This window comes from Aegilops tauschii, chromosome 7, assembly GCF_002575655.3.
Source record: "Aegilops tauschii subsp. strangulata cultivar AL8/78 chromosome 7, Aet v6.0, whole genome shotgun sequence".
In the NCBI taxonomy this organism is placed as follows: Eukaryota; Viridiplantae; Streptophyta; class Magnoliopsida; order Poales; family Poaceae; genus Aegilops; species Aegilops tauschii.
The window spans coordinates 506,009,290-506,031,510 of NC_053041.3; positions in this window are offsets into that span (position 1 = coordinate 506,009,290).

The following is a 22,221-nucleotide window of genomic DNA, read 5'->3' on the forward strand; positions in this document are numbered from 1 at the left end:
GGGAAAATACAAAATCCATGTGGCCGATTGATGAGGAAGTCACCTGGGGAAAATTCAAGGATAAGTTCCGCAAATATCACATCCCTACTAGAGTTATGAAGGCCAAGCAGCGTGAATTTCTCGCGCTTGTCCAAGGAAATCAATCTGTGGCTGAGTATCTGCAAAAATTCAATCATCTAGCCCGTTACTCTCTATATGACGTAGCCACCGAAGAAAGGAAGATGGACAGATTTCTTGGAGGTTTAAATCCGCAACTTCGGTGTGCTCTCAGTATGTTTGATTTCACGGATTTCCAAACTCTAGTAGACAAGGCATTCATTGCTGAACGGGAACACAAGCTTATATCAGATAATAGGCCTGTTAACGACAACAAGCGCAAGTTTGAGCCAAAGAAGGATGGGCAACCTATGCAAAAGGCTCGTACCTGGCAGCAGACTCAGGTGGAATACGGCCAAATTGGCAGCAGAATGTTAACAAGACCACCACTCAAGTCAAGAATGTTGTGGCCAATCCAATGCATGAGGAGCGGCAGCGCAATAATTCTTGTTTCACTTGCGGGCAGCCCGGACATTATACCAAACAGTGCCCCAAGAACCACAAGGTGAATGCGCTGAGCAGGCCACAAGTCAACTTTATGGAGTCAAGGCCAACCCAGCAGAACTTCACTGGGCACGTGAATCATATCTCCGCCGATGAATCCCAAGAGAAGCCAGAAGTCGTCATTGGTATGTTTTCTGTTAATGACATACCTGCAGTAATTTTATTTGACTCTGGGGCTTCCCATTCTTTTATTTCTCGGAATTTTGCCGCCCAAAACAATTTTCCTTGCACAATTTTGGGCAAAAATATGCTGGTACAAGCCCCGAGATCTATAATCAAGAGCAATCTAGTCTGCCGTGATCTGGAGATCAATATCAACGGGGTCCACTTTCCAACATCTCTGATAATCATTGAGTCTGAATAGTTGGATATTATATTGGGAATTAATTGGCTGACCAAATATCAAGTTTGTATAAACTGCGCAACCCGAGAAGTCAATTTAACCAGTCTGAATGGGCAGCTCACCAAATTCTATGCTCGCAAGCATATACCCAAGCCAGAACTAGTGTGCACTATTGTGGTCGAATTGGAATTTATTCCTGTGGTCGGTTGGTGAGTACCCTGATGTGTTTCCAAAAGAACTGCCAGGCATGCCACCAGATCGGGAACTGGAATTTGCCATAGATCTTGTGCCCGGAACCGCACCATTATACAAGAAGTATTACCGGATGCCCTCATCAGAATTAGTGGAACTAAAGAAACATCTTGACGAATTACTCCGGAAAGGTTATATTCGTCCCAGCTCTTCACCGTGGGGGTCACCTGCAATCTTCGTGGGTAAAAAGGATGGCAGTCTCCGTGTGTGCATAGATTATCGCCAGCTGAATGAGGTCACTGAAGGAAATATGCCCTAGAGGCAATAATAAAGTATTACTTATTTCCTTATATCATGATAAATGTTTATTATTCATGCTAGAATTGTATTAACTGGAAACATAATACATGTGTGAATACATAGACAAACAGAGTGTCACTAGTATGCCTCTACTTGACTAGCTCGTTAATCAAAGATGGTTATGTTTCCTAGCCATAGAAATGAGTTGTCATTTGATTAACAGGATCACCTCACTAGGAGAATGATGTGATTGACTTGACCCATTCCGTTAGCTTAGCACCCGATCGTTTAGTATGTTGCTATTGCTTTCTTCATGACTTATACATGTTCCTATGACTATGAGATTATGCAACCCCCGTTTACCGGAGGAACACTTTGTGTGCTACCAAACATCACAACGTAACTGGGTGATTATAAAGGTGCTCTACAGGTGTCTCCAAAGGTACTTGTTGGGTTGGCGTATTTCGAGATTAGGATTTGTCACTCCGATTATCGGAGAGGTATCTCTGGGCCCACTCGGTAATGCACATCACTATAAGCCTTGCAAGCATTGTGACTAATGAGTTAGTTGCGGGATAATGTATTACGGAACGAGTAAAGAGACTTGCCGGTAACGAGATTGAACTAGGTATCGAGATACCGACGATCGAATCTCGGGCAAGTAACATACCGATGACAAAGGGAACAACGTATGTTGTTATGCGGTCTGACCGATAAAGATCTTCGTAGAATATGTGGGAGCCAATATGGGCATCCAGGTCCCGCTATTGGTTATTGACCGGAGAGGTGTCTCGGTCATGTCTACATAGTTCTCGAACCCAAAGGGTCCGCACGCTTAAAGTTACGATGACAGTTATATTATGAGTTTATATGTTTTGATGTACCGAAGGTCGTTCGGAGTCCCGGATGTGATCACGGACATGACGAGGAGTCTCGAAATGGTCGAGACATAAAGATTGATATATTGGACGACTATATTCGGACACCGGAAGTGTTCCGGAGAAGTTTCGGATTAAACCGGAGTGCCGGAGGGTTACCGGAACCCCCCGGGGAAGTATTGGGCCTTGGTGGGCCTTGAGGGGAGAGAGAGGGCAGCAGCCAGGAGGTGGCGCGCCCCCTCCCAAGGGGAGTCCTAGTTGGACTAGGAGAGGGGGCGCAGCCCCCTTTCCCTCTCCCTCTCCATCTCTTTCCTTCCCCCCCTTCTTTCCTAGTAGGACTAGGAAAGGGGAGTCCTACTCCTACTAGGAGGAGGACTCCCCCTCTCTCCTTGGCGCGCCTAGGGCAGCCGGCCTCCCCCTTGCTCCTTTATATATGGGGGCAGGGGGCACCTAAGGACACACTTGATATATGATATTTTAGCCGTGTGCGGTGCCCCCCTCCACCATATTACACCTCGATAATACCGTTGCGGAGCTTAGGCGAAGCCCTGCGTCGGTGGAACATCATCATCGTCACCACGCCGTCGTGCTGACGAAACTCTCCCTCAACACTCGGCTGGATCAGAGTTCGAGGGACGTCATCGAGCTGAACGTGTGTAGAACTTGGAGGTGCCGTACGTTCGGTACTTGATCGGTCGGATCGTGAAGACGTACGACTACATCAACTGCGTTGTAATAACGCTTCCGCTGTCGGTCTACGAGGGTACGTGGACAACACTCTCCCCTCTCGTTGCTATGCATCACCATGATCTTGCGTGTGCGTAGGAAATTTTTTGAAATTACTACGTTCCCCAATAGTCACCATCAAAAATAAATACCCACTGCCAAGGATTGATGATCTGTTCGATCAGCTCAGTGGGGCTAAAGTATTCTCAAAAACCGATTTACGGACCAGGTATCATTAGCTCAAGATTAAAAGGGAAGATATTCCTAAGACTGCATTCACTACACGATACGGTCTTTACGAATATACTGTGATGTCCTTTGGTCTCACCAATGCCCCTGCCTTCTTCATGCATATGATGAACAAGGTGTTCATGGACTTCCTCGACAAATTTGTGGTAGTCTTTATCGATGACATCCTCATTTACTCCAAGAGTGAAGAAGAGCATAAGGATCACCTCCGGGCAGTGCTACAACGGCTCCGCAACCATCAGCTATACGCCAAGTTTAGTAAGTGCGAATTTTGGCTCAAGCAAGTTGGGTTTCTCGGGCATGTACTATCCGCCGAAGGCATAGCCGTGGACCCGAGCAAAGTAAAGGATGTGCTCGATTGGGTACCGCCCACGACTGTAACACAGATCCGGAGTTTCCTTGGATTAGCTGGATACTATAGTCGTTTCATTGAAGGGTTTTCCAAAATTGCTAAACCTATGACGGAACTGCTCAAAAAGGATACAAAGTTTGAGTGGACCAAGGACTGTGAGAAGAGTTTTTATGAGCTAAAGACGCGTCTGACAACCGCACCCGTATTGACTCTTCCAGACATTTATCGCAGCTTCGACGTGTACTGCGATGCCTCCAGACAAGTGGTTCATGCATTAAAAATTTGGAGACACTATCTCATTGGAAAAAGGTGCCAAATTTTTACCGACCACAAAAGCCTCAAGTACATCTTCACTCAGCCGGATTTAAATCTCCGTCAGTGAAGATGGTTAGAGTTGGTCAAGGATTATGACCTTGGAATAAATTACCATCCAGGCAAGGCCAATGTCGTTGCCGATGCGCTCAGTCAAAAGCCCGTCAGCTTAAATGTCATGTTAAAATCATTGCCTACCGAACATCAGGAGGAGATCGCTCAGCTCAACTTGGTCATCGTGGATGCTAGCCTCACTAATATTTTGGAAGTTACCCCCACACTTGAGATGGAAATCCGCAAGGCCCAGCCAGCTGACGCCAAGCTACAAAAACATGCAAGGCAGCCCCCAGATTTCTTCAAGGACAACTTCGGTACCCTCTGATTCCGTGGACGAATTTGTGTAGCAAATCAACCGGACTTGAAGAGGAAAATCTTGTCAGAAGCACACGAATCCTCGTATTCCATTCATCCGGGAAGAACGAAAATGTATGAAGACCTTAAACAAATATTCTGGTGGAATGGGATGAAGAAAGACATTGCCTATTTTGTAGCCTGTTGCGACATATGCAACAAGGTGAAAGCAGAGCATCAGAAGCCAGCCGGACTTCTCCAACCACTGTCAGTTTCACAATGGAAATGGGATGATGTTTGCATGGACTTCATCACCGGATTGCCTAGGACTCAGCGAGGCAAAGACGCAATCTGGGTTATAGTGGACACACTAACCAAGGTTGCTCATTTCATCCCGGTCAGCACCAGATACAGAGCAAATGAACTAGCGCAACTGTATGTATCCAGAATCGTCAGTCTGCATGGGGTACCCCGGACTATCACTTTCGACCGAGGTTCTTTGTTTACCTCCGCTTTCTGGTCCCGCCTCCATCAAGCCTTGGGGACAGCACTAAAATATAGTACTGCTTATCACCCCCAGACGGACGGTCAGACAGAGCGAGTAAATCAAATACTCGAAGATATGTTGCGAGCCTGTGTGCTAGCCAACGGGGCGAACTGGGAAGATTGCTTGCCATACGCCGAGTTCTCATATAACAACAGTTTCCAGACCAGTCTAAAGATGTCACCCTATGAAGCTCTATATGGTCGTAAGTGCTGCACTCCTCTAAATTGGTCTCAAGCTGGGGATAGCCATATCTTTGGAACCGATCTCATGATGGAAGCCGAGAAACAAGTCAGGGAAATCAGAGACCGACTGTAATTGGCCAAATCCCGTCAGAAGAGTTATTATGATGCAAAGCACCGGCAGGTCAGTTTTGAACCCGGAGAACATGTGTACCTCCGAGTCACTCCTATGAAAGGAGTTAAGCGATTTCAGACTCGTGGAAAGCTGGCACCCAGATTCATTGGTCCATTATCAATTGTGTCTCGAGTAGGTATGGTTGCATACCAACTGGAACTACCCCCGGAGTTGTCAGAAATACACAATGTATTCCATGTTTCGCAATTGAGACGATGCATATCCCCACCTGAGAAAAGGACTGCAATGGCTGAGATAGAATTGGCAAAGGATTTAACTTATGAAGAAAGACCGTCCAAAATTTTGGATCAAGTGGAAAGGGTCACTCGCAGCAAAGTCGGAAAAAAATTCAAAGTTCAGTGGGAGCATCACACCGAGCCAGAAGCAACTTGGGAGCAGGAAGAGTTCCTTAAGAGTCAGTATCCAGAGTGGTTTTCCCAAGCAACCGAATCTCGAGGACGAGATTCATTCTAAGTGGGGGAGGTTTGTGACAGCCTGGTTTTTGCCCTTTCTTATTTGCTTGAAATTTCATTTGAAAGTTTTTGAAACTTGGAGTTTCTGAATCTTTTCATTTGGACTTAAACACTTGGGCATCCTAGGCTTTCACCCCAAGTGTTCACTTCTCTCCCAAACCATCACTTCACTTCTGATCCACCACAAAATAACCTTTGGAATATTTTTCTTAAATGAAAAATATTCATTTTCTCTCAAAAACCCTAAGCCAGATCTGTTTGCTTCAAGGCAACCCTAATTTTTATGGCTCGGAAAATTCTAAGATAATTCACAAATATTCTAGAGACCCTAGGGCACCTCCCTGAGCAAAAATATTTCATCACTTTTTGGAATATTTTTTGCTACAGAAAATCTTTTCTGTTCTGAACAGAAATGGTGGTTTCTACAGCAACTACCATTTTACTTGCTCCATTTGACCTGAACTTTCTTGTGCATCTTTACCTTAGTAACTTATAACTAGCCTCCAAAGCACAGCCCCAAACTCCCAGTCATTTGACCACAGTAACATCACAAAGTTACTGACCAGAAACTTACCTGGCTTGTAAAATCTTCTCTACTGCACCTGGATCCAAACCAAACCGTGGTAAACTTCAAAAATACCACGAACAACATGCCAGACATGATTTTTGGACGAAGGCTGGCCTGAAGAGAGAGTTCGCGCGGTGACCACGCGTGTCCACGATGCCAGGCATGCGTGTCGACGCGCTCTGGGTGACGCCGAGCGCTCTGTTCGAGCGTGCTCGCTTCCCCCGCCTGCCCAACCATGCCAAACCCCGCCACCATCATCGTCTCGACGTCCTTAACTCCTCCCTGGCACTCGCGGACGCCGGAGCTCGCCGCAGCGAGCACGGGCAAGGTCCGGCCAGCCCAACAGTGCGGAGCGCACTGTGCTCGTCGCCATCCCCTTGATCCTGTGCTCGTCTCCGCTCGCCCACAGTGGCCGCGTGACCTCCGTCGCCTTCTCCCCCTCTCACTAATGCCGCTCGTCGCCGGGTGCCATGGACAGGTGTCCACCGGCGGAGCCCGAAGCACCCTCGCTGCTCGCCTATAAATAGAGCCACCCCCAGCCTCCTCGAGCACCATCCAGCACTCACACACACCCCACGATCGAGTAGGAAGCCGTAGCCCGGCCGGGCAGGCCTCGGGCCGCCGTCCCCGAGCTCGAGCTGGCCGGCGATCCCCTCTGGTCGCCGCGGTAGCTCCAGCCCCTCCCAGGCCTGGGCGACCCCTCCAAGGCCTCCGCCTCTCTCCGGTGAGGCCATCTCGCCAACTTGGAGCCTCTGGAGTGACCTCTGCTCGCCGTCTTCCTCAACTCCGGCGACCTCCACGTTCTGCCTCCGTTTGCGAGCTAGTTTCCGACGCCGTCCGACCACCCCTAGCCACGCTACGGGTACGGGCAGGTGCGCCATCGTCCCCTCTCTCAATCCCTCCCTCTCGTTTGGGCCAAGGAGCCCTCGTCGCCGGCGAGAGCTCCGGCGAAGCCGCGGCCCTCTCTGTTTCTCTCACCCTCTTCCCCCACCTGACTAGCAGGGCCCGCTAGTCAGCCACTCAGTACACGCGCGAAGCGGTACGAGTGGTGGCGCCCCTGGGCTTTACGCCTTTCGATGTCACCCCCCCCCCCCTAGCTGTTTCTTTTTATTCAAATTCATTTATATTCCAGAGAGCTTCAAACAATTTTAACTTTTTAACCATAAGTCCAAATGAGATGATTCTTTTTGCATTGTGTTCTTTGAAAGGAAATCTAACAGCTCACCAAAGATGAGATTTTTCTGAGCTGTTTAGAATTTCTGGTGAATTTCAGAAGTGTTCTTGATATTCTCTTTTTGGTGTTTAAAATTATTTTCAGAAGGTGAGGCTTGTCTTGAGGATCACCAGGAGGCTTGTGAACCTCATCTCCACTAAGGCAAGCCACAGCAACATTTTTATGATGCCATTTCAATATTTGTGTTTTTCTCACTTAAATGAAATGATTAACCCATGCATTTAAATAATTATTGAATTATTTGTATTCTGTTAAGTATTGGTCAGTTGTTATGCTTGATTTACAGAATAGTTGAAACTAGTTTAAGTGGGTAAAACAAGTTAAAATTTATTTGAGGTGATGTTATAAATAATTTTGTTATGCATGTTAGTAATTATTTAAAGCTTTGTGTTTGCATTCTTAAATTGATAAAAATTTGTTAGAAAATATTCTGTTAAATACTTGTTTAATCATATTACTTGTCTTACAGAATGTTTGAACCCAACTTAGTGATAAAGAAATTAAGAGTTGTTGATAATGATATCTTTTGGTCAAGCATATGAAAAATTTATCGGAGTTACTTTCTTGCGTAGGAAATTAATAAAACTTGTTGCAAAATATTTTGGTTAAGTTGTGAGTCATTTTGAGCAAGTAGAGTAATATGAGTTGTTGACGTTTATGCTTGGTGTGCATATGGATGACATCGGTCATTTTTATCAATATGTGATGCATGTGTTGTTTTGCATTTCATGGCATGCTATGACACCGGTCATTTTTAGTTTAAAGTTAATCCTGAATATAACTCAACTTGGATATACTGTTGACTGGGTCATGGTGCCGCTGAATCGAGTTTCTTTCCGGTGCAACCACATTTGCCTTGTGGGAAGGCCTTGATTCGGTCCATTGACACGGCCTCTGGTCGGTGCCTCCATCTAGGGAAGATTATGTCGTGTTTGCCCTGGCCCGGTAAGCACACATAATTTTGTGTGCTCGTTGATGAGATTATGGTACCGAGTCCCCGAGTGGGAGTGTTTTGACCATGACGGTGGTCGGGGTGTCTTTGGTAGACACGGGGCCACCCAGGACCAGCCCGTTGGGGATTTGGGTCGGAGTGGCCGGGAGAGTGCTGTGGCAATGGAGGGGTTTTGTCGGAATGTCGTTGGTCCACCCGAATGGGAATGCGAGGCCATGGGTTCCGTGGTGTGGGTACAGTGTGCTACCTCTGCAAAGTGTATAATCTATCGATAGTCGAGTCCACGGTCACGGACATCTCGTACTAGGTCCCACCATGAGTCAACATGTAATAAAAATTGCACACTAAGCTATGAACTTTGCATTGTCAATGGATGGCAGAAAGGCCATCGAGGTATTTGGGACCAAATGATGGTCGTGGTTGTGATCGTCGTAAGGATCACAAGTTGTTCTTGAGAAAGACCACTATGGTGGTGTGTTTGTGGTCCAGAGATGATCACAGTTGGTAAGCTGTCCTGAGGGACGTTCGGGCTTGATCACAGCATGTTGACATATAATGTTGCATTATCAATAATTGGTTAAATATCATGATATTGTTTGTCATTATGATTATGCTTGTTGTGAGCTTGCTAGTACATTCAATGTACTGACCTGGCGTGTCATGCCAGATTTCAGGAAAGTCTCGTTGGAAAGGAGCACTGTTCGAGTCTAGATCGTGTCCACATCAGTGTCCCTGTGATATGGAGCTTCCGCTACGACGTTATTCCGCTGCCACGTAGTTGTTCGAGTCGAGGCCCCTTTATGTTCACTAAATAATGTACATATTGTTCCGCCGCACCGAGTGTCCCGCTTGGCCTCGACCACTGTTGTAATATGAACTCTTTTCCGCTAGCATCAATAAAGCGGTTGTTTTCTGTACCAATATGTTGTGTGTTGCCAGAAGACATGATCTCTGGGCTGGCAATGCAGGGTAAATCGGTCGCTCTGAGCCGGGGTGCCACACGAATTGCATGCAAACCCCCCCACAGAAGAATAAATAAATGAATGAATTACTACATGAAACCAGATTATTTTCGTGGAAACCGGAGCACGTTCATTAAATTTGGACATAACACGTTTATAAAAAATGACCGGACCGAAACCAGTCTAAGGGCCTCTTTGATTTTTCCCGCAAAAAAAGGGCCTCTTTTATTCGCATGATACTGAAAACACAGGAATGGGGAAAGTATGATGGCGATGAACCGAGACGAGGAGAACTCTAACTCAGTTAGAGGTTAGAGTTAGATTCTAACCCTGAACTAACTCTAAACCAAAGAGGTGTATGGATGGCAGGGTTAGATTGACAATAGATGCTCTATCTCAATCATTTGACTACTTTGGACCCTATTTCCTGCCGGATTTAGAGGGTGCTTGGATACGTTTTAGTTCCATGACTAAAAGTAGTGGGACTAAAACTTGCTGGCCTCACCCATGCTTGGATCCAAATACTAAAGAGACTAAAATCAAGTTAATGAGCATTTATTATCCTCCAAACCCTCCAATCCAGAACTCGCATGTGTTAAAGGAGAGGAGTTAAATGAGGAGAGAGAGGACTAATCCACATTTTAGTAGGGGTACCCCTGACTAAAATTTTTTAGTCTCAAGACTAGTTTTAGCCCCTCTTTAGTCAGGGGTGCTTGGAACTTTAGCCTCTTAAAGAGACTATTTTTAGTCAGAATAAAATAAGTCCCTTGGATCCAAGCACCCTCTTGGTGTGGCCGGCTCTTCTGTGGCCTCCTCCCGCTCACAATTGACATAAACGAACCATCTATACAAATCAAGCATGCAAAACATGATAATTTTTACTTTGTCCATACAAATGAGATATCCCACTTAAACATACAAGTCGTCAATCAAGCTTCACAAAATAAAAAAACACTTCATGAAACAAAGAATGAGCTAACTCATCACGGAAGTCATTCACGATAGGGAGGGAGCCCGGAGCCCCTCACGCACTGAGGGAGGAGCTCGCCATCGTCGCTCTGGAGGAAGGCTCTGTAGAGCCCAAGCCCCGGGAACCCCTCCGACGCCGGCCCTTGCGAGTTGAGGTCGACACCGGCATGGGTAGCAGGGCTGCTTGCCGCCGACTAGGAATTTAATCTTTGGGCCTCTAGAAATAATGCAAGCCTGTAACTAAAATACCTAGAAAGGTGAACTGAATCTTTGGGCCTCTAGAAATAATGCAAGCCTGAAACTGAAATACCTAGAAAGGTGAACTGAATCTTTGGGCCTCTAGAAATAATGCAAGCCTGAAAGTGAAATACCTAGAAAGGTGAACTGAATCTTTGGGCCTCTAGAAATAATGCAAGCCTGAAACTGAAATACCTAGAAAGGTGAACTGAATCTTTGGGCCTCTAGAAATAATGCAAGCCTGAAATTGAAATACCTAGAAAGGTGAACTGAATCTTTGGGCCTCTAGAAATAATGCAAGCCTGAAATTGAAATACCTAGACAGGTGACCTGAATCTTTGGGCCTCTAGAAAGATTTATTACCTCCTCAAGCAGCATCAAACAATTCCATGCGTGCACCACAAATCTATACCAAGTTTGATCAGGATCTACTTTTCCAAATCAGAATTAGCACTAGAGCAAGCAAGATCAATGATATGGCCGTGAGACAGAGAAGGAACGAACAAAATCACCCCTCTCGCGACCTCCCTGGTAGATGCGCCACCGCCGCGCATGACAGAGGGAGAAAAACGACTGGTGAAGGGGGAGCGGGGCGACCTTCGAAGGCCGGAGGGAGAGGGCGGCCGGAGTAGGGCGGCGGAGGCCGGAAGGAGAGGGCGGCCGGAGGAGAGAGAGGGTGAGCGGCCCTATGGGGAACACAGAGGAGTCGTGCGAGAGGGGGGAGCAATCTGGTGCGGGCAGGGGAGATTTTTTTAGTTCTCTTTTAGTGGGCCTGAGGATAACTAACCCAATTAGAACCTCTCCACCGGGCTAGTTTTTTTAGCTGGGTTAGAGCAAACTAGCTCAAACTAACCCCTCTTGTTTCGATAATTTGAGGCTATTTCAACCCAAACTAGCTCTAACTCAGGGATCCAAACAAAGAGGAGTGTTACTGTACATGCTATAGTGTGGACCGTAGCACATTGTTTTTTATGGCCATATCACCACATTGTTTTCTACTGCTGGTTCACTGGGTTACCGTGGTTCGCACTGCTGGTTCACTGGGCTGCCGTGGTTCGCACTCCTCCGACCTGAGTAGTACTCTAGTATAGTAGTAGTATATACCGCATCATTCTTTGCTCCTTCTTACTACTCCGACATGTGGGAGAGCCAGCATCCGGGTCGACGTGTCATGCACCATATTATAGCGCGGAACGGAAGGGGGGCATCACCCCGGTCGGAGGCCAGTAATTCATGACTATAGTGAGTGGTCATATCACAAGTCTTTCCAGCAGTAACGCGCCGTCAAATCGCACAACCCCACTCGCTCACCCTCCTCGCCTCTCTGTCAAACCGCCTACCCGAAAACTGCCGCGCGTACTACCCGGGAAAAGCCCCGCCCTCAACTTTTAACTACGCGAAAATAGTTCGAGCTTGTTCGTTCTATATTAATACAGTACTTACTGTATGTTTATTCACCCATGGGGTTGTTCAATGAATGGAGGGGCGGGGAGCACAAGTGAACAATACTGTAGTACTACTAGTAGTAAGTAGGAGTCGTACAGTAGTCACCTTAAATAGAGAGTTTCTTTTCTTTAATGCCACGTACACAAATTGAAACGCTTGTTGTGGAGAGAAAAAAGATAATCACTCCACTATATATGGACGCAGGGGCCTGAGCGCTTGCTTTACTAGGGTTGCTCTCTTCATTCTCTCATCCTCTCCAGATATAAACAAGACAGCGGTAGCGACATTTTCTCTCTGCTCACCGCTGGTCACAGATCCGGCCGGATCCCTTCGGCCGGTGTGTGTAGAGGACTAAAAGGTGCATCGTTCACGCGGTCATCGCCGCCGAGGGAGGAAACCCACAGCTGCCGGAGGGGCCCGATCCTCTGCCCGTGCCGTTCTCTCCGACACAGCGCCGGCTCGGGAGGTCCTTCGACCCTTCTTCCTCCGTGCCGTATTGTCCGCAGATCCGACCTGCCGCCGCCGACATCCCGGCGACCCTCAGGTATAAGTTCTTCGAAAGCGTCCTTACTCTACTGCCCCAGCTCCCCACGTGTCTGCATGTGCATCTTTTTCTACTCCCATTAGCTCTTCCAAAGCCACCTAAATTTTTAGTATTATTAGAGGTAAAGCTACTTCATGCATTCAAATCTAGGGCTTTGTTCAAACAACGAAGAAAGGGGGGAAAGTTGTAGCATGAATCTAGGACTTGATTCAAAGAGGAAATAATATGGTGAAAGTAGTAGAGACTGGATACCCAACCGGTCTCTTGGTTGAAAAGGGAAATAATGGGAAAACGCAGTACAAACTGGATAAGGAACAGATCTATTATTGGTTAAAAAAGGATAGAAAGTGGCGGCTGGTGGACAAGTCAACAGAGTATGTCTAGGATTAGATTTGCTGCCATCACATAGTAAAAGGTCTCCAGGATTAGATTGCTGCCCTCACATAGTAAAAGGTCTCAGGATTAGATTTGCTGCCCTCACAGAGTAAAAGGTCTCAGGATTAGATTTTCTGCCCTCACATAGTAAAAGGTCTCCAGGATTAGATTTGCTGCCCTCACATAGTAAAAGGTCTCCAGGATTAGATTTGCTGCCCTCACATAGTAAAAGGTCTCCAGGATTAGATTTGCTGCCCTCACATAGTACAAGGTCTCCAGGATTAGGTTTGCTGCCCTCACATAGCATGAACAAACTCGGCATCACCACTTTATGCCTCCTTGTAGGTACATTGTGCTGATGCGTCCACTGTCGCATGTCCTTATACCAACCTTTTGTTGTTGTTAATGTAAGGGCGCATGTAAAATGAAGCGATCACACTGTTACCTTAGGGACATGTCTAACCAGTGTTATTCTTAATCTAATGTCTCCAGTGATAAGATGCAATTAATCTGTGTTACAAATGGCACTCCTGCTGTTTTCCCCAGTATGATAAGTAAGTTGCTCCTTTACGCTGCTGAGTGTCCTGGTGTCCCCACGGTCCCATGCCCTTAAACCAACTCTTTAGCTGCTGTTGATTTACTGTGTCTGGTAAACAAGCAATGCCACCATTAAAGTAATCCCATATTTGAGGAACCTCATTGTTGATCGTAATGCTTCTGGTAACATGAAGCATTGCTGACGTTTTAAAATTTCTACTGTCCTTGCGTGATTGCCATGAACATAATTAAGATGCTTCTTTTCATTTTGTATATGTTTCGTATATTCTTATTGACCAGCAATTGTTTACTTTCTATCTTTTTGTGCAGATAGGGATATCCATTTCACCTTGTTGCTATTGTGACCTTTTGGTGAACTGCACAAACACTTTTTTGGAATGAGTGTCTTGTGCAGTTCAACTAAAATGTTACATGGGCAACGTCTCTCAATTTTGGTGGAACTGCACAAAATGGTGATTGGAGTTTCCAAAATCTCTGTCAAATTCTGCTGGTAATCTCGTGCAACATTTTATTAGCCTTTGCAAGATGAGCCATAGCTAAATGATGCAATCTTTGCTTCATTTCAGGCGAACTGCAGAAAAAGTGGCATGAATTGAATCATCGAGTGGAGCTGCAGGTTGACTTCCACTAGTGCCACTATTATAGTAATCATGCTCTTTATTATCTGCGCTGTGCAAACAGGAATACTCAACTACAGATGTTGTGACGGTCAAGAGCATTCGCCAAGTTCTTCGATTGTATGACATGGCTAGCCAAGATGGATTTAATCCCGATATTCACTTTATCAAAAGGCTCTAATGGGTTGGTTCTGAATCTTGCAAGCTGGGAATCAGTGAGATGTGTAGGCATCTTTGTTGTACTTATTATTTGAATCTTATTTGTTGGTTCTGAATCTTGCAAGCTGGGAATCAATGAGATGTGTAGGCATCTTTGTTGTACTTATTATTTGGATCTTATTTGTTGGTTCTGAATCTTGCAAGTTGGGAATCAATGAGATGTGTAGGCATCTTTGTTGTACTTATTATTTGGATCTTATTTGTTGGTTCTGAATCTTGCAAGCTGGGAAACACGGCATGATAATGCAGAGGACAACAACCATAACAAACAGTTCAAACTTGGTAGTATTATCTTTGTGAAAGTGCGACAAATGTGCTGATCGTGAGCGTCCTGAGAATAATAATTCTAATTGTTGTGCATGTTGATCCCGTGGCACTGATAGAACGAGTGAATGCATTGCTTGTTTTAAGTATAAATTTCTATTAAAGCTAATTAAATTTATGTAAAGTGACCACTAACTCCTGTTATTATAGTACCAATACAGACCCGCTCGTGAACCGACGTGTGGCCGAGGGTGCATCTTCTGTCGGGCGTGCAGCGGACGAGGGAGGGGTAGTAACTGTTGTCGCCTATACACACTCAGCTTACTGTTGAATCCAGTTCCCCAAGAGCTGGAAAAACGAACTGCTGCCACCGCCTACACACTCGTTCACTCGAAGAGACTCCAATAGCGATCCCAGGGGTGAGCCTGCTGGATATGGACTTCAGCAAGGAGTTCCCCTTTGAGTTCGCCGTTCAGTCCTATGGCTGCACCAAGTTGAATGTGATGTACACCAACGATACGGACTCGGTGAAGCTCTGCCTCGCCTCAGTCCTATGGCTGCACCAGGTTCTGGAGCATTTGCCCGTTTCATTGGCAGCGTCGACTGCACCTTCGCTACGGTGGAGAGAAGGAAGAACGCGACGATTCAGCCATCTGGTGCAACAAGCTTGTCGACATCCAGAAGCAATACAAGATCATCAGCAACGGGCAGGAGAAGGACTCCGTGGTTGACCTCGCTGAGACCAACATCAACCCCTGATACGCCAACATGAAAGAAGACGACCTGAACACGTGGGAGGTACCTCTGAATCTAGCCTACATAACCTACGCGGCCAAGGACGCATACGCATGCTACGACATGTACAGGCAGATCTTGGACATGAGCGCGTGTCTGCTTCCCGTAACCGACGAGTACACGGATAGCCGCAACGTCATGATCAAGCGTGCCAGGAAGGTCTAAATGTTGTACTTTATCTGTTTATAAGCACCTTTATCATCTGAGTGTTTCATGCATTAGCCTATGTGTCGTAATTATCTGTTTTGTCTGAAATATTTCTTTTAAGAACCCATTAACCTGATTGCTTTTTTAGTGGCTATTTGCTTATGTATGTAAACTAGTTCACTTGTCCGTAAAAAAACTAGTTCACTCGGCTGCCGTGCTTTGAATCTCCTTCCTCCCAACATATTCCCCTCCTTAGGTGGACCCAGCAGGTCTCTGAATTTTCTCCCACTTTCTTTTTCAATGTAAACTGAGTTTTCTCCCAGTACTTTCCCCTAGAACCAACTCAACTGTCCCACGTCTAGCCTAAAAAATAATAATACCCCACGTACTATTAACTCATCAAATTAAAATGATATTTTATTTTGTAAGTTGAAAGTTCTTACAAAATAATAATAATAATAATTGTTTATATATAACTTGGCAAGTTAACTCCTAGTGATTGCGTACATAAGCTTGCAAAGATTTTACTGACGTGCAATCATGTGTTTATGTTTTTATAACATTTCTCCGTCTAGCCCAACATGATATTTTCACCCAGCCTAGCAAGTCCGCGGATTTCGAGAAAAATGCAAATGGGATTTAAACGGGCTGCATAGATGCTACATCATTGTTTCACCCAGCCCACTAAATGGACTAAAAAACAAATGGACTGGCTGACATGTGGGCCAGTAGGTCGAAGCCTAAGAAGGCGTTGGATTTACATCCAACGGCCGGCATTCTTCTTCAATTCTCGTCTTCTTCCCCAGCGCTGCCGGAACCGCCTGCTCCAGCCTTCGCGTCCAGCGGCGTTGTTTTGCGCTCCTCAGCGAAACACTACCCCGCCGACGGCCAGGCCATCCCTCCACTCCGCACCTCCTGTTATTCTCTGCCGAGTGTAGGCCCACCCCGCACCCGAACCAGTCAAGTTTCCCACTCCACTCCGTCTGTGACTCCACTGCCGCGTCTTCCCCTTCTCTGGGTCGTTCCAGTCTGGGGCCTCGCCGTCGTCCACCGCCTCGGTGCGCTCGGCGCGGCGTGGTCAACATACGAGAGTCATCGGAAGAGGACTGTACGTGGAGAGCCTGACGGCTGGGACCCACGAGGTCCATGGTCGCACGCAAGGAAAGTTCCTCCTTATTACGCACTGTACGTGCACTGTACGTGGGAAGGGCTTCTGTATTTCGCGAAAAAAAGTTCCCCCCGCTGACAGGTTGGACCCACCAGCTATATCTTCGCACGCAAGGAAGTGCCTCCTTATTACGCACCAAAAAATGAATACCCCCTGCTATCTGGGACCCACCATAGTGGGTGGCTGACTTGTGGGCCTACTAAGTTGACGAGGACGGAGGGCTTTGTCAACTTAGTCAATATGAACGATTCTAGCTCCAGTGACCGTACGATGTCCATCCAACGGCCATAGTGCTTCTTCAATGTCGTGGAATTGTCACGGCAGATGTCCTCGAGCTAGGACTTAGTCGTGGAGCCATCACCACTAGGAAGCTTAAAGGGGTTAACGGGACAAGGAACACGAGGGTTTATACTGGTTCGGCCCCTTACGGTGAAGGTAAAAGCCTACGTCCAGTTGAGGTGGTATTGATTAGGGTTTCGATGACCAGGGAGCTTAACTGCTATGCCTGGCTCTCGATGAGATCTCTCTTCCCCCTAAACCGCTGCCGGGTCATCCCTTTATATAGGGAGGCTGACGCCCAGCAGCTCTCAGAGTCCCGGCCGGCTCATAAGAGTGTCCGGCTCGGACTCTCAACTATTCTTGCCTTACACTACAAGTTCTACCATAATGATGGTTGTAACTACGGGCCTTAAGCCATATCCGGGTCTTAAGCCCATCTTTGGCCCACCGTCTTCAAGCTTGTCGTCGGGCTTCTGGTGATGACCATTATGAGTAACCCGGCCCCTTCTGGCGGGTGACTCTAAGGTCTATATCCTCAACATTAGGCCCCAAATTGATTTGAGCCGGCTCGTGTCAATCTTCAATTCTTTCAACAGAAAATCTCCGGCTTACAATTTGTGTGAAGGCCATAACCCGGCGTGACGTCATCCTCTGGACTCCGGGTAATCCGCCATGACGTCATCTTCCATTAAGTCCATTTTTTACTCCACCATATCCGCAACGGATCTTATCTTTACTGCCATCCCGAAAATCGAGGCGTTTTATGGTGAGATAACCGCGCCGTGGCCTCCTCGTTTCTCGTGCCCACTTATGAGCTCGCCCTTATAAATAGCCCGGCCCAACGGGCCTTCAGCCACTCGTCTTCCTCCTCGCGCCACTGTTCCTCCGATCGAGCTCTGTTGCTGTCGCCGCTGCGGGTCTCCTCCTCCTCACCAACTCCGGCCGCCGCATCAACCTGTTGTGTCCAGAGAAAACGGCGGCGACCTCCGCGACTCACCAGCACCTGTAAGTCCTGGCTACCCCGTAGAACAGATCTGCAGTAGGGTTCGTCCTGTTCGTCCGTGTTCTTCGCCGTCACCCACGAGCTCTTGGTAGTTTTCATTTTCACTGCCCTTCTTGATCTTAGACCTGTATAGACCTGCTGCGGTAGCTATTTGGCACCCATTTCAAATGCAAATAGATCTCTTTTTACTGCATAGAGTCCCTGTTTGAGCCTGCGAACTTCTCCTGTGTCTGCTTTAGGTCTAGACATTTTTCCCTTTAATCGACCGTTTTGATCCGAAATTTTCACTGTGATCTGTGAAACTTGTTTTCACCATACTTAGTAAAAAACTGCTTCTGCTGAGCTATGGTGGCTTACATTTCCGGCTCAAAGAAACCACGCGCCGTAGGATCTTCCGGCTCAAAGGAGGCCATGCGCCATAAAATTTTCCGGCTTATCTGTGACAAGGTCGTAGACAATCGAATTAATTCTTAATACCTCCAGCGGCTTAGATAACCCAATGCAATTAGATATATGTCATTAGGCCCCTCCATAAGCCGCCACTTTAACACTCAACTGTAAATTTCCTCCGTCTTATAATTAAACCGGGCATGTTTCCTTTTATCATAGGCTTCCGACTTTCACCATGCCTCCCAAAGCTCCTAAAGCACCCATCACTTGCAATTGGATGAGGTCCAACGTCACCGACGAGACCTTAACGGACTTCATGAAGTCAGGTTACCTGCCCAAAAAGGACGTCATGTCCTACCGTGCCCCCGACCCATCAGAGGAGAGACCACAGCCGAGGGACGGGGAAGTGGTAGTTTTTGCGGATCATATGAGCCGGGGCTTCGCACCGCCCGGCTCAAAGTTCTTCAGAGATGTGCTGAATTTCTTCGACCTGCGGCCTCAAGACATAGGACCCAACTCGGTGTCAAATATATGCAATTTCCAAGTGTTCTGTGAGGTCTACCTTGGAGAAGAACCCAGCCTGCTGCTCTTCAGAGAGCTCTTCTACCTGAACCGTCAGAATGAGTGCGCCAACGGGCCAAGCTTGGAACTTGGTGGCATCTCCATCCAGCGACGGAGGGACTGCCTTTTCCCTTACGCCGAGCCGCCAAGCCACCCAAAGGACTGGAACCAGACGTGGTTCTATTGCCAAGACACGTCGCCGGCTGACGAGAGTCCGCTGCCCGGCTTTCGCCCCTCGCGTCTGGAACCAACACACCCTCTGTCAGCCAAGCTGACTCAAGCGGAGCGCCAACCTCTGCTCCCCACCATCAACAAGATCAAGGCTCTCCTGGGCAATGGTCTCAACGGAATTGATCTGGTCCGGGTCTGGATCTCGTGGCGGGTGATCCCCTTGAGCCGCCGCCCCGGCTTAATGTGTGAATACACAGGCCGGAAAGATGACCCCCTGCGACACAGCCGCAACGACCTCCCTGAAGACGTTGTCGAGGACATGACCAAGGCTCTCTTGAACGAGAGCTTGGCAGACTGTGGGAGGACCGGGTTAGCCCCCTTCTGCAAGACCAACCCAGCCCCAGCGGTAAGCCGCTGATCTGAACATTTCATCTTCTTTTGTAGATATCCTTCACCTGAATCTTTAAGAAATCATCATTGTATTTTTCAGGCTGATGACAAATTCTGGAAGGTCAAATATGACCATGAGGCGGCCAAGAAGGCCAGGAAGGCTAAGAAAGCCGCCAAGAGAGCCGCTCCCCGTAAGAAGGGAAGTAGGCCTACTGCTTCAGAGCTGATGCAACTAAGCGACAGCTCCGAGTCAGAGGTAACCCCTGAGCCTATAAACTCTTGTTGTACTTGCTGTCTATTTCTGCCCACCTTATCAATATTGTTCATCAATAGGATGATACCGGAGCAAGTAACCCGGTGGTTGAAGAGGTAATGATACTTTCCTCCGACTCAGAGCCCTTGCCAAGGCTGAAAATCCGAAGGGTAACCCGGAAAGTAAGCTTTTCACATCCTTTGGCTTATCAAGATCCTCAATTTATTTTGAAGCAACAGATTCATGAGAGCCGGCGGCACACCCGGACCAACAAGGACGCCGACCTTTCCTCCGGTTTACCTGACGCGTCGAGGAAATGCCGGACCAAGGTGATCTCAAACTTGTACCCTTTTCATCCTTTGGCGGGTCTTATACGTCAACCGCTCAACTCTTCTGACTCAAATTATCAGGAAACTTCCCCCTCTTCTGGCGACTCTATGCAGTCAAACCTGCCGGCTTTCAAGACCGTGCCCAGGTAATGATGATCATCTCATGTTGTACTTGTCTTTACTTATACTTTTGTGCTTAACCTTTTTGTCTTTTCAGTGCCCAGGCAAAACTCAGCAAAAGGGCAAAGAAGAACAAGCCGGTCGAAGAACCGGACTTGCCTGAACCGGAGGTAGCAGCTCAAGAACCGCCAGCTGCCCCTGCTCCTGAAGCCACTGCTCCAACCGACAAGCCAATTGCAGAAACTTCTGCTAACCCGTAGGCCTCCAGCTCAGCTCAGCCGGCAGATGACCCGGATGTGGTAATCACCCGGACGGAATTTGTTGAGTCGGGGAGACCTACTGCGCTGGCCAAGTGCTTCGCTAAGGAGTTGCTAGGGCGCCACCGGGCCAATCTGGACCTCTCCGACTATGCCAATCTGAGCATCGGAGAGATCATCTCCGGCTATATCAGCCAGGTGCACAAGAGCCGGGACCTAGAGATTGCCATGGTGAACCAGATTCAGCAGAAGTCTGAGGTATCACTCTTCTGTCTTCTTACTTACTGCATAGTTATCTTTGTTTATTCTTACCATACTCTAGCGCCCAAGTCTATTACACATGATAAAATATGTTGTAGACTTAAGTTCCGGTTTACTCGTTTGACCCGGTAATTTGTAAATAGAAACGTTCGATATGCATTAGCCCCCAAGTGCCAAGTGTCTTTGCTTGGAAAGTGCTTGGGACTTTTTTTAAAAAAAAATTGCATTGTAACTGTCCATCCTATGACCCGGAAATTATGCAGGCTGCTGGCAAGAAGTTTGAAGCTGATATCTCTGATCTCAAGACCCGCCTGAAGACACAAGAAACTGAGACCTGGAAGCCAATGCCAAATTTGTGTCCAGCATTGCTGCGCAAGAAAAGCTGAAAACGGACTTTGATGCTGAACGGAAGGCTTGGGCTGAAGAAAAGGCTACTCTGGTGAACCGGGCTGAACAGGCGGAGAAGGCTCTAACAGAGAAGACCGCCGAACTCTCCGGCTTAAAACGCCAAGTGTCCCAGATGGTTGCCGCAATCTTCGGTAAGTCATTCCACCGGCTTGCGTCCAGTTTATAATTTTTATGTCTCATAACTCATCATTGCCGGCATCTTATCTTACTCTGTTACACAGGTCCCAGAAGCGCCAACCTCAACCAAAGTGTGGTAACCAAGCTGAAGGCCGTGTACACCCTGGTGGAGCAACTCTACACCGGGTCACAGCGCGCCTTGGCCGTGGTGGCCCTATCCAATGAGGTGCCGACTCATCTGGCGGAAGTGCTTCGCCGGCTTGCCATTCTTCCCCAGCGTGTCCAAGAGCTGCGGCGGGCCTCTGCAAGAGCCGGAGCTATCGCCGCTCTGAGCCGGGCCAAGGCGTTCCTTCCAGAGTTAGACCCGGCGGACATTGCCCTCGGCTATCCCAGTTTGAAGGAAGACGGCACACCCTTCGACCAAAGGGACTTTGCAGCTTGCGTGAAGATTGTGCGCCCGGTGGCCACCCTCATTGGAAACGACACAGATCTGACCAAGTACCAGTCGGGTTACAATGCAGAAAATCAGAGAATCCCCACTCCGCGTTATGAAGCTATCAGCTTAGTCCCGCCAGCTCGTAAGCACACCTTCGCCCCGGAGATTGACCCGGCCGGGTTAATTGACGAGGAAGCTCAATTTGAAGCTCTGAGCGGCATTGACTGGAAGTCGTCAACTTTCCAGGTCTTGGGAACAGCCGGAGGAGAGGAGAGGGATGAGCCGGAGACTTCAACTCAGCAGGCATCGTAACTCTGCAAGCGTCTTATGTGAAACAATGCTTCACCCTTTTGGACTAGATGAGTCTTGTAATAGAGTAGGACCAACACTTTAACTTTGCCATGCCATCGTGCACGCATTGAATGCTGAAGTCCATTGAAGTTGTCTCCCTTATATTTCCCCGGGTCATAATCAATCATTCATTTTCCTTAAGCTCAAATAGTTGCCTTTAACT